The sequence below is a fragment of the Callospermophilus lateralis genome, chromosome X (assembly GCF_048772815.1).
Source record: "Callospermophilus lateralis isolate mCalLat2 chromosome X, mCalLat2.hap1, whole genome shotgun sequence".
Lineage (NCBI taxonomy): Eukaryota > Metazoa > Chordata > Mammalia > Rodentia > Sciuridae > Callospermophilus > Callospermophilus lateralis.
In genome coordinates, this window is record NC_135325.1 from 110,000,879 (window position 1) to 110,012,777 (window position 11,899).

The following is an 11,899-nucleotide window of genomic DNA, read 5'->3' on the forward strand; positions in this document are numbered from 1 at the left end:
GGTGGGGGCAGGGAAGCAGGCCAGGTGCAGGCTTCCTGGGTGGTTGATCTTCTCCAAGTGTCCCCAGCAAGCTGCTTGCAGAAATGCAGTGATGTCCTTTCCCTGCTGCTGAGGGGGTCTCTGGGCCACACAATGGGACCTGCAGATGGTCTGCCTGCTTCTCTTTACCCTAGAGGTTCAGCTGCATTAAGCACTTTGAACCCCCAGCTCTACAATGGAAGACAAGACTCATTTCAGGTCCTTTGAACAAAGTTGTGAATGGGACCAGCCACCCTCTCCTGGGCCAGGCTCTGCTGCCACTCGCTCCTCGGGGAGGAGGGTGGTGGTCCTGCCAAGTCTCGTCCTGGAGCAGCTTCTGATGAAGCAGCAGGTCCTGACACAGCCTGGCCCTGGCCCTCTGAGGCTTCCCCAGCCCCTGACCCTAGGAACTTCCTCCCCACCTGCCCTTGGCAAATGCACCAAACCCAGCAAAAAGAGGACTCCAGTCAGTATTGTAGTGTTCTGAACTCAAGGACTTTCTTTTTAACATAGGGGGACAACAACATGTGACAATATCAGAAGCAAGAACATATCCCTGACCAGACAGTGCTGGCCAGCGCAGAGATCATCACACATAAATGTAAGGTCATCCAGGCTGGGTCTCTGAATATGTAGAAGCTCCGCCACCTGGAACACAGACTGCAAATAAATAAAGTGCATGGAGACCCCATCACGCAGCAAGGGCCCTTGACATGGAGACCCCATCACGCAGCAAGGGCCCTTGAGGGAGAGAAAGCGGGCAAGAGGGGAGGCAGGAAAGCAGAAGCTCACCCATGGGTCAAGGCCCCAACAGTGGAGGAACACAAGGCTGGGTGGGGCCTGGGGCCAATCCCTTTTGGCAGAGGCAGCAAAAGACCAAGCCAGGGTGCTGGGCAGGGTTGGGTTTCCCTGGAGTGGAGGTCTGAGGGTGGCCCTGAGGCTCCACTTACTTTTCTCCCTATAGAAAAGGGCTCCTAGGCCCCAAGTGGAGCCCTTTGCAGAGAGGGCTGGGCAGCCAGAGCAGCTCCTCATACTCAACAGCTCCATCCCCTCCATCACACACCCACAAGCTTGCTGGCTCACTCACACACACACATGCGTACTCAAACATGCACACACACTCAGTGAGGAGTGAGGGCCATCCTCCTTCCTTCCCGGCTGACTGAGGAAGAAGCTTGAGCTGGGGATCCTGTCACCAGAAGGTGGGACCAGGGTCTGAAAGGGCCAAAACTGGGTAGCCGACCCAAAGAGGCCCCTTGGCTCCTGCTTTCTTCTACCCTGTGTCTCTTGTCCCATAGAGGTGGCCCAGAGACCTGTGGATGAGGTCAGAGGCTGACAGGTCTCCAGAAGTGGTCCTGAGTGAACAAGATGAGAAGGGTCAGCAGGATGCAGGGCTCCAGAGGGACTTGGCACAAGGAAGGAAGCTACCAGGCCTAGACTTTGGGAAACCACAGGGACACATGGCAGCCGTGTTAAAGCCTCCATCCTTGGGGTGGAGTAAACTGAGATCTTCATTGGAGACCCCAGATCCAGTGGGCAGCTGAGAAGGACAGCAGTAGGAGGCTGGGCCACTCTGTCCCTGGGACTGGCCAGGCTTCTGCAGGTTTTGGTCCCAGGAACTCAGTACATGGGACTTGAGCTACCAGTGCCAGAGGAGCTGAGGGAATAGGCATGGGTGGTGAGGACTCCCCTTGGGCAGCTTCTGGCTATTTTGGGATCCCAAATAGCAGCATGCCTGGGGCCTCCAGAGTCAATCCCAGGTCATCTGGATGAGATTCACCTGTGTGATCCTGGGGATGGAGCCTGAGTCCAGGGACAGAGAGAGGGTTCAGAGACCCATCTCAGCTCACTGTTTTGTCTTCCCTGGGACCTTCCATACCACTCCAAGGAAAGCCAGATCCCCAGATTTCCTACCCCTGGATGCCTCTCCTCCTAGGTACCTGGGAGCTCTGTACTCCTTCCCTGTTCCACAGGCTGCCAGATCTTAAGGAATTCTATGGAGGGAGTGGGAGATTGCAGGTCCAACAGCAGACTCAGCTCCACCCTCCCACCTATGTGACAAGGGCAAATCCCAGCCCCTTCCCTGGAGCCCCATTAGTGGGGAGAATATATCTCCCTCACAGTGTTGCTAGGAGATCTCTGTTCCCAAGGAAACATGACCCTCCTTCCCATGCCAGGGCCCAATCCCTGGGCCACCCACCCTTCAAGCTTCAAGGCCTCTGTCCATGCTGGGCCTCTACCAAGAAGGCCCTTCCCCTCCTCCTGGGCATTTCACTCAGTTGCTCCCCAGGTGGCTGCAGGAACAGAGGCACTTCCAGGCAGGGATCAGATTCTTGACAAGCCAGATAAGTGGCTGGACACCACCTATAAAGACCAATGCCTGAAAAAGAAAAAGATGGAGACCTCAGATTTGCCTGGCCACAGACAGAGGGCCTTGTTTCCTGTGTAGCCTTCTCTGCAACCCCCCTTCTCCTTCTGCCCTCCCCACCTACCCAGACTGAGAGCTGCTGCCTGCTCAGGGAGATCCTTCCATTTTCCCAAATTCCCTGGGCACACAGCAGGCTTCCTGGGTTAGAGGATGGGCTTCTGTGGCTCTGATAGGGCAGTGGCTGGCCCTGCAGGGAGCCTGAGCTGTTGGTCACAGAGCAAGCCTGTGGGGGAAAGGGAGAGGCAGGATCATCTCTTCCCTACTCCTGCAGATCTGCAAATGAGAATGACCCCAGATGGGATTAGGGGAGCAAGAGGGATTTCAGCAGAGGGTACAGACCAGTCCTTTGGCCCCAAATATAGGCAAAGAGGCAGATTTGCAAATGGCTGTGTGGAGATGAAGAGAGGCCCAGGGTCCTGAGATCTGAAAAGGGGACAGACCTGGGGCTTGGCTATAAGGCAACCATCCTTGCCATGAATCCCCCAAGGTGGGTGGAGAAGGGTGGGCACATCTTTTGTGCTCCAGGGACTTCCTGGGACCTTACTGACCCATTCCCCAGCATTCAGGTGACACCACCCCAGTCTCTGTAAAGGGAGAGGGGATCCGTGCTGTGTATGGGAGGGGGCTTCTTATCTGTCCCGTGGTGATATCCTGACTCTCCAAGAAGCTCAGGCCACTGCTGCCCCTAACCCCCTTGAGGAATCACAACAGGGGAGCAGAGGAGAGTCTGAGTCTGCCTTGCCTTTCCCCAGCTTGCCTTTGCATCTTTTCGGGCTGTTTTGTCCGGGTGTCTTCTCTACTGCCCCAAACCTCTAGGGGTCCTCGATATCTTCGTGGCTTAGCAGCTGAACCCCCACCCCCATCCCACCCTTTCTCCTACCTTTTTGCTCAGACTTGGCAAATGAATTCGCTGCAGTAAAATTCCTTCTTTCCGATTTCCCGGTTTTGGCCAGTGTGAGGCAACAGGTCAGCTGGACTCGTAATTTTTTCGAGCCCAATGCAAAGGACCCATTGCGTGAGTTTTCTTGCGGTGGTGACGGGGGTCGGGTAGTCTACAGTTGCAGGTACCCAGGCCACTCTTCCTCTGCACCCCAAAGCGTCCGGCGGCCCCGCTGTCCTTCACAAGGTGTCCAGGCTCAGCTCTAGTGGGCAGGCGACTCTGACCCGGCCACCACCGCTGCTGACGCTCACTCGATCCGCACCTGCAGGCGGACGTTGAGTATCACCGAGGCCAACACGTAGCAGTAGGGGAAGTTCGTGCGCAGCCGCCAGGCCAGGTCGAAGAAGGTGATCAGAGTGCGGGTGAGCCCCTTGCAGAAGGCGCTGTAGGAGCCGCGCACCGAGGCAAAGCGCGACAGCCACACCGTCTGGCCCGACAGAGCCGCCGCCGGCGCCGCAGACCCTGCCATGGGCCAGGGCCGCCGCAGGCCCCGCTGACCCGCTGACCTACAGGAGCGCGGACCCACGGCGAGGCCGATAAGAGGTGTGGAGCGCCTCTAACCTCTCCAAGCCCTGCCCTCCAGATCTCCCCGCCCACACCGGGCTCAGGCCATCCTGCAGCCTCCGCCTCCGGCCCCCCTCCCGCCCGAGGGACCCGCTGGTCGCACAGCCCCGCCCCTTCCCGCGGCAGCCTCCAGCGTAGCTCCGCCCACACAGTGGTCCCGCCCACATCCACGATCTACAGAGGGGCCCCTACTCCCGAGGCCCCGCCCACAAGGTTGCACCTCACCGGCACAGCCCCGCCCATGGGACCCGCCCCACCTCTACCGCGTAGCCTCCTCAAGTCCCTAAGAGCCAAGGCAGAGGCCTGAAAGGACCGGAAGGCCCTGCTGCCAGGGTTTGCTCTTGCAGAATCCTCTAGAGTGTAGTGGGAGTCAGGAATGGCGGGAGTCCATACAGAAGCTCATCCAGAAGGCCCTGTGCATTCACAGCACCAGCCTTCTCCCACAGTGTCCCAGAAAACCTGGCCAGACAACCCACCGTAGCTTTCTTTATTTTGCATTTCTCTTTCTTTATTACACATTGTGCAGGAACTCTACCAGTAAGTGCCACCAAACAGACGAGAGCCTTTTTCTGATTTTCGTCTATTCACTGGTCCTGTATACTTCGTTATTGGGGAATCTTTTTCTTGTCCCTTTCTCAGCACTCATCTAAGCACCCTGCCATGGGCCAGGGCCTCTGCAGGCCCCGCTGACCTGCTGACCTACAGGAGCGTGGACCCATGGGGTGGCCCATTGTTGGCCCTGGTTCGTGCACAAAGTTGGTTTTCATCTGTCCTGGGTTATGGCATTTTCTTGCTGGTGTGCTTAAAAGCCCTTTCCTGGTTTCATCTAATCTTTACATAAGCTAAAGCAAACCCATTGCAAATTGGAGGATGTTTTTACAGAGTAGTGAAATGAGGAAATGCTTATGTTTCCTTAGGTTTAAGACTTTAAAAGCACTCACTATGACCCCATTCCAATTTTACAAAACAGCCCTGGGTATTTATACCCTCTCAAAATGCCTGTTCCCTGTCACAGTTGAACATTTCTATTGCATCCTATACAACTGTTTAGGGAACCCAAAAGATTCACATACACTTGGGCAATTGCCTACCTACATGTTCAAATTGGGGGGGGGGGGGAGAGAAAGGCAGCTCCAGAGCCACCAGGTTTTGTGTAACATGATTTTTTTGTGTGAAAATTGTTCAACATTGTTCATCTCTGGGTAAGGGCGGTAGGAGGGAGGACTAGACTTTTTAGTCTCTCTCTCTCTCTCTCTCTCTCTCTCTATATATATATATATATATATATATATACACACACACACACACACACACACACACACACAATGTGTCTACACATACTATTTAATACAATGAAAAATGTTATGAAAGAAAACAATCACATAAATATAGACTTAAGCCACATAGAAACCTTTTTATTCCAGCCTGGATTGAGCACCATTCATTTGCAAAGCCTGTTTCCTCCAATCATTTCTGAAACTCACCTTGACCTTTTCTTGTTTATTTTTAATATTTAATTTTAAAATAATTATAAACTCACAGGAAATTTCCCAAGTAGTATAATAAACATGTTGTGCCTTTCATCCAAAGGTGACAATTTCTGTAGATGTTGCAGTATATCAAATCCAGGAACTTGACATTGGTTTATTCCTACTAACTAGAACACAGGTATAATTCTACTTTTGCCATTTTTTAACCTGCATTGATGTCATGTATGTGTGATATTAGCTCTAGCAATGTTATATCATTTGAAAATTTGTGGAACTATCACTACAATGAAATTACACAAATGTTTCATCACCCAATTTGGGCTACCTCTTGGCCCTCACACACAGCCACCCTGTACATATTTTGTTATATATAAGCCTATTTCGTTCTCTTTGCAGTGACTATGCATGGTATTGTGTTTTTAATATATGTTAAACATTTGGTTTCCACAAGTGCTTGCTTGAATGTGTGTTTCTTACTCTACCCCCCAAATGTCTCTTAACTGAGATAGCCCACATTCTCCCTTGAATATGCATCTGCTTTCCTAAATAAACGTCTGCGTCTCTGATGGGTGCTGAAATTCTTATACATTACATACCACAAGGACTCCACTTGTCTTAAGTAGAGTTCCTCCTCTCTGGGAATTCCTCCCATGACAGTACTATAAGAAATGGACTTATACCTGATGTCAATAGTCTAGTTTGGTTCACCCCCACTTCTGATTTGACCAGTGGGACAAAGGAGTTGGCTGCAGGTGTTCCCCCATGTGAGACTTAAGGTCATTTACATTTGAAATCAGCCTTGAGGATGCCATTATAATGTTTCTGGGTTAGCCTCCAGGTGTAGTTCCTGCGTTTGAATAAGACCATTGATATTCTTATTAATTAGGGTTTATTTAATTTTTTTTCTATTTATTTATTTATTTATTTATTTATTTTTTATTGGTTGTTCAAAACATTACAAAGCTCTTGACATATCATATTTCATACATTAGATTCAAGTGGGTTATGAACTCCCATTTTTACCCCAAATACAGATTGCAGAATCACATTGGTTACACATTCACAATTTTACATAATGCCCTATTAGTAACTGTTGTATTCTGCTACCTTTCCTATCCTCTATTATCCCCCCTCATTAGGGTTTATTTAAATCTTTAGTTGTTCTAAAGGTTCTTTTTGGTTTATAAGGCTGGATAAATGAACTACTTTTATAATGACCTGGGGGGACTGTTTGCTTGTTTTGTGGCATTGGGGATTGAACCCAGGAGCAATATAGCACTGAGCTACATCTCCAGTTCTTTTTATTATTTTTAAATTTTAATATAGGGCCAAACTAAGTTGCCTAGGCTTTCCCCTGAACTTGGAATCCTTTTTCCTCAGATTCCAGAGTACTTAGGATTACAGGCATGTGCCACCCCACCTGACTCCAAAGTTTTATTGAAGCAAACTATAAAGTTCTAGAAATCAGATAGTTCTGATATAATGCTTGATGTCTTAGCATGCCACAAAGGTTAGCAAACTGTTTTGCTAAGTTACTAAACTCTCCATATAGTAATAATGTCTTATATATTTTTAGTAATCGTTTTAGATGCTATGAGCCATGTGCCTGTAGTTAGCAAGTGGCAATCTTACTTTATACATCCTCTATCTCATGAAACATTTGAAATTAAAGATTTATTAAGACTTAAGTCTGACTTTAACCTTTTGTTGTGAGGGGCGGGCAGGGATTGAACTCAGGGGCACTTGATCACTGAGCCACATCCCCAGCCCCAGTTTTTTTTTTTTTTTGTATTTTATTAGAGACAGGGTCTCACTGTGTGGCTTAGCATTTCGCCATTGCTGAGGCTGTCTTTGAACTTTTAGTCCTCCTCCCTCAGCTTGCAGAACCTCTGGGATTACAGACATGAGCCACTGTGCCCAGGATAAGTCTGACTTTTAAAGAAGTCTTCTCAGTTATGCTGTTGGGAATGTGACTTGGTTTGCAAAATACATTTAAGATATTTTACGTGGAAGGAAAGAAGCGAATGAAGGAATTAGTGGCAGTAGCTCAATAGTAACAGGTTTATTCAGGGTAGAAACGTGGGTGGGGGGGCTAGTGGAGGACATGAGGCTTGGGGCACAATAGGAGAATGAAGAAGTAGGGGGATTTTTGTGGTGTCAGGGAATGATCATTTGGTCTTAGCCTCCATTTGTTGAGGTGGTCACTATTCTATGGGGAAGCAGATGTTTTCAGGATTCCAGTCCCAGATAATAATTTCTATTTCTCACACATGTACTTGTTGGCCATCTCTTAAGAAATGTCCATTCATCCAATGGGAATTTAGATGGTGCTGGGGCCCCTGGTAATACAGAGCAGAATAAATGAAGAGCCTGCATCAGTAGTCAGGGATTAAAAGACCCAAGGTCAGAACATTATTCCTATTAACACCTTTTACCCTCTATAATTTCACCCATCAATTCCCACCCTGTTTTACTTCTACCTGTTTCCAGGATGTTTATTATCAAGATTTTACTATCTCTGACATTGAAAATTGTGTTTATCTTATTTTATGATATACCAATTTATTTTTCAGTTGGCTCTATTACAAAGTTGTAGGTCTATTTCCTTCAGAAATTGTAATTAGTACTTTGTTGCATCATTTGGCTTTACTTTCTAAAATCTATTTTCTTTGAATAATTTTCTCTTTGTTTCTTTTCTTGCCCTTACTTTATATCAATTTGTAAAATAAATATTAAATTTTAACTCCAAAAAAAGAAATGTCCATTCAGATCCTTTGCTGATTTTCAAATTGAAGTTATATAGACATAAAAAGACACTTACCATTTTAACCATTTTAAACTATTTACTTCAGTGGCCTTAGGTACATTCAAAATGATATGCAACCATTAGCACTATCTTCTTTGAGAACTTTTTCATCAATCCAAATGGAAATCCCAGACCAATCAAACAGTCACAACTCAATACACTTCCTGCTTCCAGCCCATGGTAACCACTAATCTATGTGTCTATAGATTTTGCCTATTCTGCATATTGAATATTAATGGAATCATACAATTTGTGGACTTTGTGATTGACTCATTTCACTTGTTGCATTTTAAAAATCTATCCGTGTTGCAACATATTCAGTACTTTATTTCTTTTTATGGCTGAATAATGTTCCATTGTATGAGTATACTATATTTTGTTTATCTAATCATCCAATGAAAGACATTTACAAAGATGCCAGAATAGTGGTACCAGAACTCACCTGCTCCTCTATGGGATGAAAGCAAAGCAACAGATGTATACTTGCATATGGAGGTGAGTGGTTTTGGGGAGAGCAGCGGAACTCAACAGCAGAGAAACAGACCTGGTGAAATTTTGCAGAATAGCAAAAGAAACAGGGTGCCACAGCACATGCTGTCTAGCACAATAGCCAAGGGATAGCGAGTCTCCTTTCTGCAGGGATAAAGGTGAAAGAGAGTCTCAGTGAGCTCTAATGGTGGAGAAGATGGCACTCTGCAAACATACAACCTAAATAGATAACAGATCTGGGGTGTGCACAGTGAGGTAACTTCACAGAACTAGAAAAGCAATTCTAGAATTCATATGGAAGCACAAAAGTCCCTGAATAGCCAAAGCAATCTTGAGCAAATAGAACAAAGCAGGAGGCATCACAATATCTGATTTTAAGACATACTACCAAGCCATAATAAAAACTATCACAAGGTGGCCAGCACCTTGCCAGGGTAATTCTTCCTGTGCAGGAGGGAATAAGCCACCTGAGAAAATTAAAGTCTGAAGTATAGTGAATAAATAAGAGACAAAGTCAAAATTAGTTTTAAGGGAGTACCTGATAGATTCTTCCAGTCCTGGTAGGAGGTGAAATAGAACAGTTAGAAAATGACTCCAGTAGTTCATTTAAGGGAGTACATCAAAAGCAGGGATAAAGTTTCAGGGGTGGAGTGATGTCTTGCAGTGGACAGGTTGATTGGCATCTTGGTAGGCCACACCCATCTCTAAGAGGCTGTGAGGGTATGTGGCTGCAGCATGTCACCCCATCTCTTGTGCTGTGTGGAACATTTTTGCAGAGCTAAATAGGAGCTCACATGTATCTGGGCACTCTTATCAACAGGATGGTTGCAGGAAGTTCCCAGATACCAGATTTTCCTATTCACTGGCTATGATACCAGTTTGGTCTATGCACAGTACATGGATGGCTTCTGACAAAAAAAAACTGCAAGGTATTGGCATGGAAACTGACATGAAGACCAGTGGAACAGAATGGGGGACCCAGAAATAAATCCATGCACCTTCAGCCAACTGATTCTCAACAAAGTTGCCAAAAAAACCTACATTAGAGAAAGGACAGCCTCTTCAACAAGATGGTGCTAAAGATTGAAACTTGATCCCATCTCTCATTTGGTACAAAAATCAACCCCAAATTCATCAAAGATCTCAATATAAGACCTGAAACTCTGATATTGCTAGAAGAAAACCTAGAGGCAACACTTCAAGACATTGCTGGCACAGGTAATGATTTCCTGGATATGACTCCAGAAGCACAATAAACAAAAGCAAGAATTGACAAGTGGGATTACATCACATTGAAAAGCTTCTGCCCAGCAGAGGAAACAATCAACAGGGTGAAGATAAAACCCACAGAATGGTGGAAAATCTTTGCCAGTTATTCATCTGACAGAAGATTAATATTAAGAATACATGAAGAACTCAATAAACTGCAAAATCAATTAATCCAATAAACATAGAAAATGACTTGAATAGACACTTCTCAAAATAATTAGTACAGGTGGTCAACAAATATGTGAGAAAAGTGTTCAACATCTTATCAAGCAAATGCAACTGAAAACTACAATGGGATTCCATCTCAATTCAGTTAGAATGGCTATTATTAAAAAAAAAAAAAAGAAGGGTGGGCCATGGCTCAGCCAGCAAGAGTCTGGGAACAATGGCTACAATGCACCTGACAAGACTGGTGCCTACTGCTGCAGGAGCTGTGCTACATGCTGCTGGTAGCCTCCTGCCTCTGCCTGGTGGAGATACAGAGATTGACAGGACAGCCTACATGACCTAGGTATAGGGCATCATCAATGGCATATATGATTATACACAACTGCAGGGTGACACTGGACCTCTTGCCTACCTGGCTAGCTTTCTGTACATCTTTATGGGACTATACTATGCCACTGGCTGGGACATTGATATCCACATGGCACAGAACATTTTTTTTTTTTTTTTTTTGGTACTGGGGATTGAGCTTATGGGAACATCCCCAGCCCTATTTTTGTATTTTATTTAGAGACAGTCTCACTGAGCTACTTAGGGCCTCACTTTTGCTCAGGCTGTCTTTTAACTCACAATCCTCCTGCCTCAGCCTCCCAAGCTGCTGGGATTACAGTCCACTGTGTGCCACTGTGTCCAGCTGCACAGAACATCTTTTCTGTGCTCTACCTGGTCACTTTGCTACTTGATTTCTTAATCTACCATCTACTGCAAGGTATCTCCCTTTGTCTTTTTCTTCACATGCTTCACTTCTTACCATGTCCATTGCATCTTTGTGCTGTGGCTCTTCAATGACCCAGTGGCCAAGGCACTGTTCTTTCTCAGTATCAACCTCTTCCTGGCCCAGTGTTGGGGTAGGGCTGCTGCTGTTTCAGCCTGGTTGTGGAGATGAATGTACTACTCTTCACCCCTGGATTGCTATTCCTTCTCCTCATGCAGTTTGGTTTGTGTGGTTTCTTCCCCAAGTTGGACACCTGCGCTGTCTTTCAGATGATGCTGAAGTTCCCCTTCATGTTGGAGAACCCCATTGAGTATCTATCCCAGTCATTTGACCTTGGCTGCCAATTTCTCTTTCATAGGACAGTGAACTGGCGCTTCCCCTCTCTGAGGTCCTATTCCTGCATTATACTTTCCACCTGACCCTGTTGGCTGCCCACCTCACCATGCTCTTGCTGTGTGTCCTCTGCAGATGACACAGGTTGCTGGTGTTGGAGCACATTTTGCTCTCCAGGAATACATACCTGTATATGTCCTGCTGCTCTGCATGTATGCCATGTTGTCATTCTGCTGCAGCTCTGGCTGGGCCCACAGTCTTTCCCCAAGATCATCCAGCATAGCAAATAAGTCCCCTGAAATCCACCCCCTTCCCTCCAGTCCACTCTGGGGACCCGGGTGGGATGGACTCTGTGCCCTTTCAAATAAATCTTTCCAAGTCCAAAAAGAAAAAAGAAAAGAACAAATGCTGGTGAGAATGTGGAGAATCAGGAACAATTATAGGAACACTTATAAACTGTTGGTGGGAATGTAAGTACAGCTACTATGGAAAAGAGTATGGAGTTTCCTTAAAAACTAAATATAGAACTACCATACAATCCAGCTATACCATTCTTGGGTATATATACAAAGGAAATGAAGTCTGCATACAAAACAGACTTCTGCATACAAAACAGACTTCT

The 11,899-nt window shown here is 46.6% G+C and overlaps 1 long non-coding RNA gene and 1 pseudogene across 1 annotated transcript; one reads left to right on the forward strand and one right to left on the reverse strand.

Annotated features, from left to right (window-relative positions):
- Positions 1 to 491: 491 nt before the first annotated feature.
- On the reverse strand, positions 492 to 3,953 carry LOC143638831 (uncharacterized). Its single transcript, XR_013154642.1, has 2 exons — positions 3,327 to 3,953; positions 492 to 2,398 (listed from the first exon to the last, which is right to left on the reverse strand). It is a non-coding gene; the product is annotated as an uncharacterized LOC143638831 (long non-coding RNA).
- Positions 3,954 to 10,389: 6,436 nt separating this feature from the next.
- Positions 10,390 to 11,416, forward strand: LOC143638690 (dol-P-Man:Man(5)GlcNAc(2)-PP-Dol alpha-1,3-mannosyltransferase pseudogene; annotated as a pseudogene).
- The last annotated feature ends 483 nt before the right edge of the window (positions 11,417 to 11,899 follow it).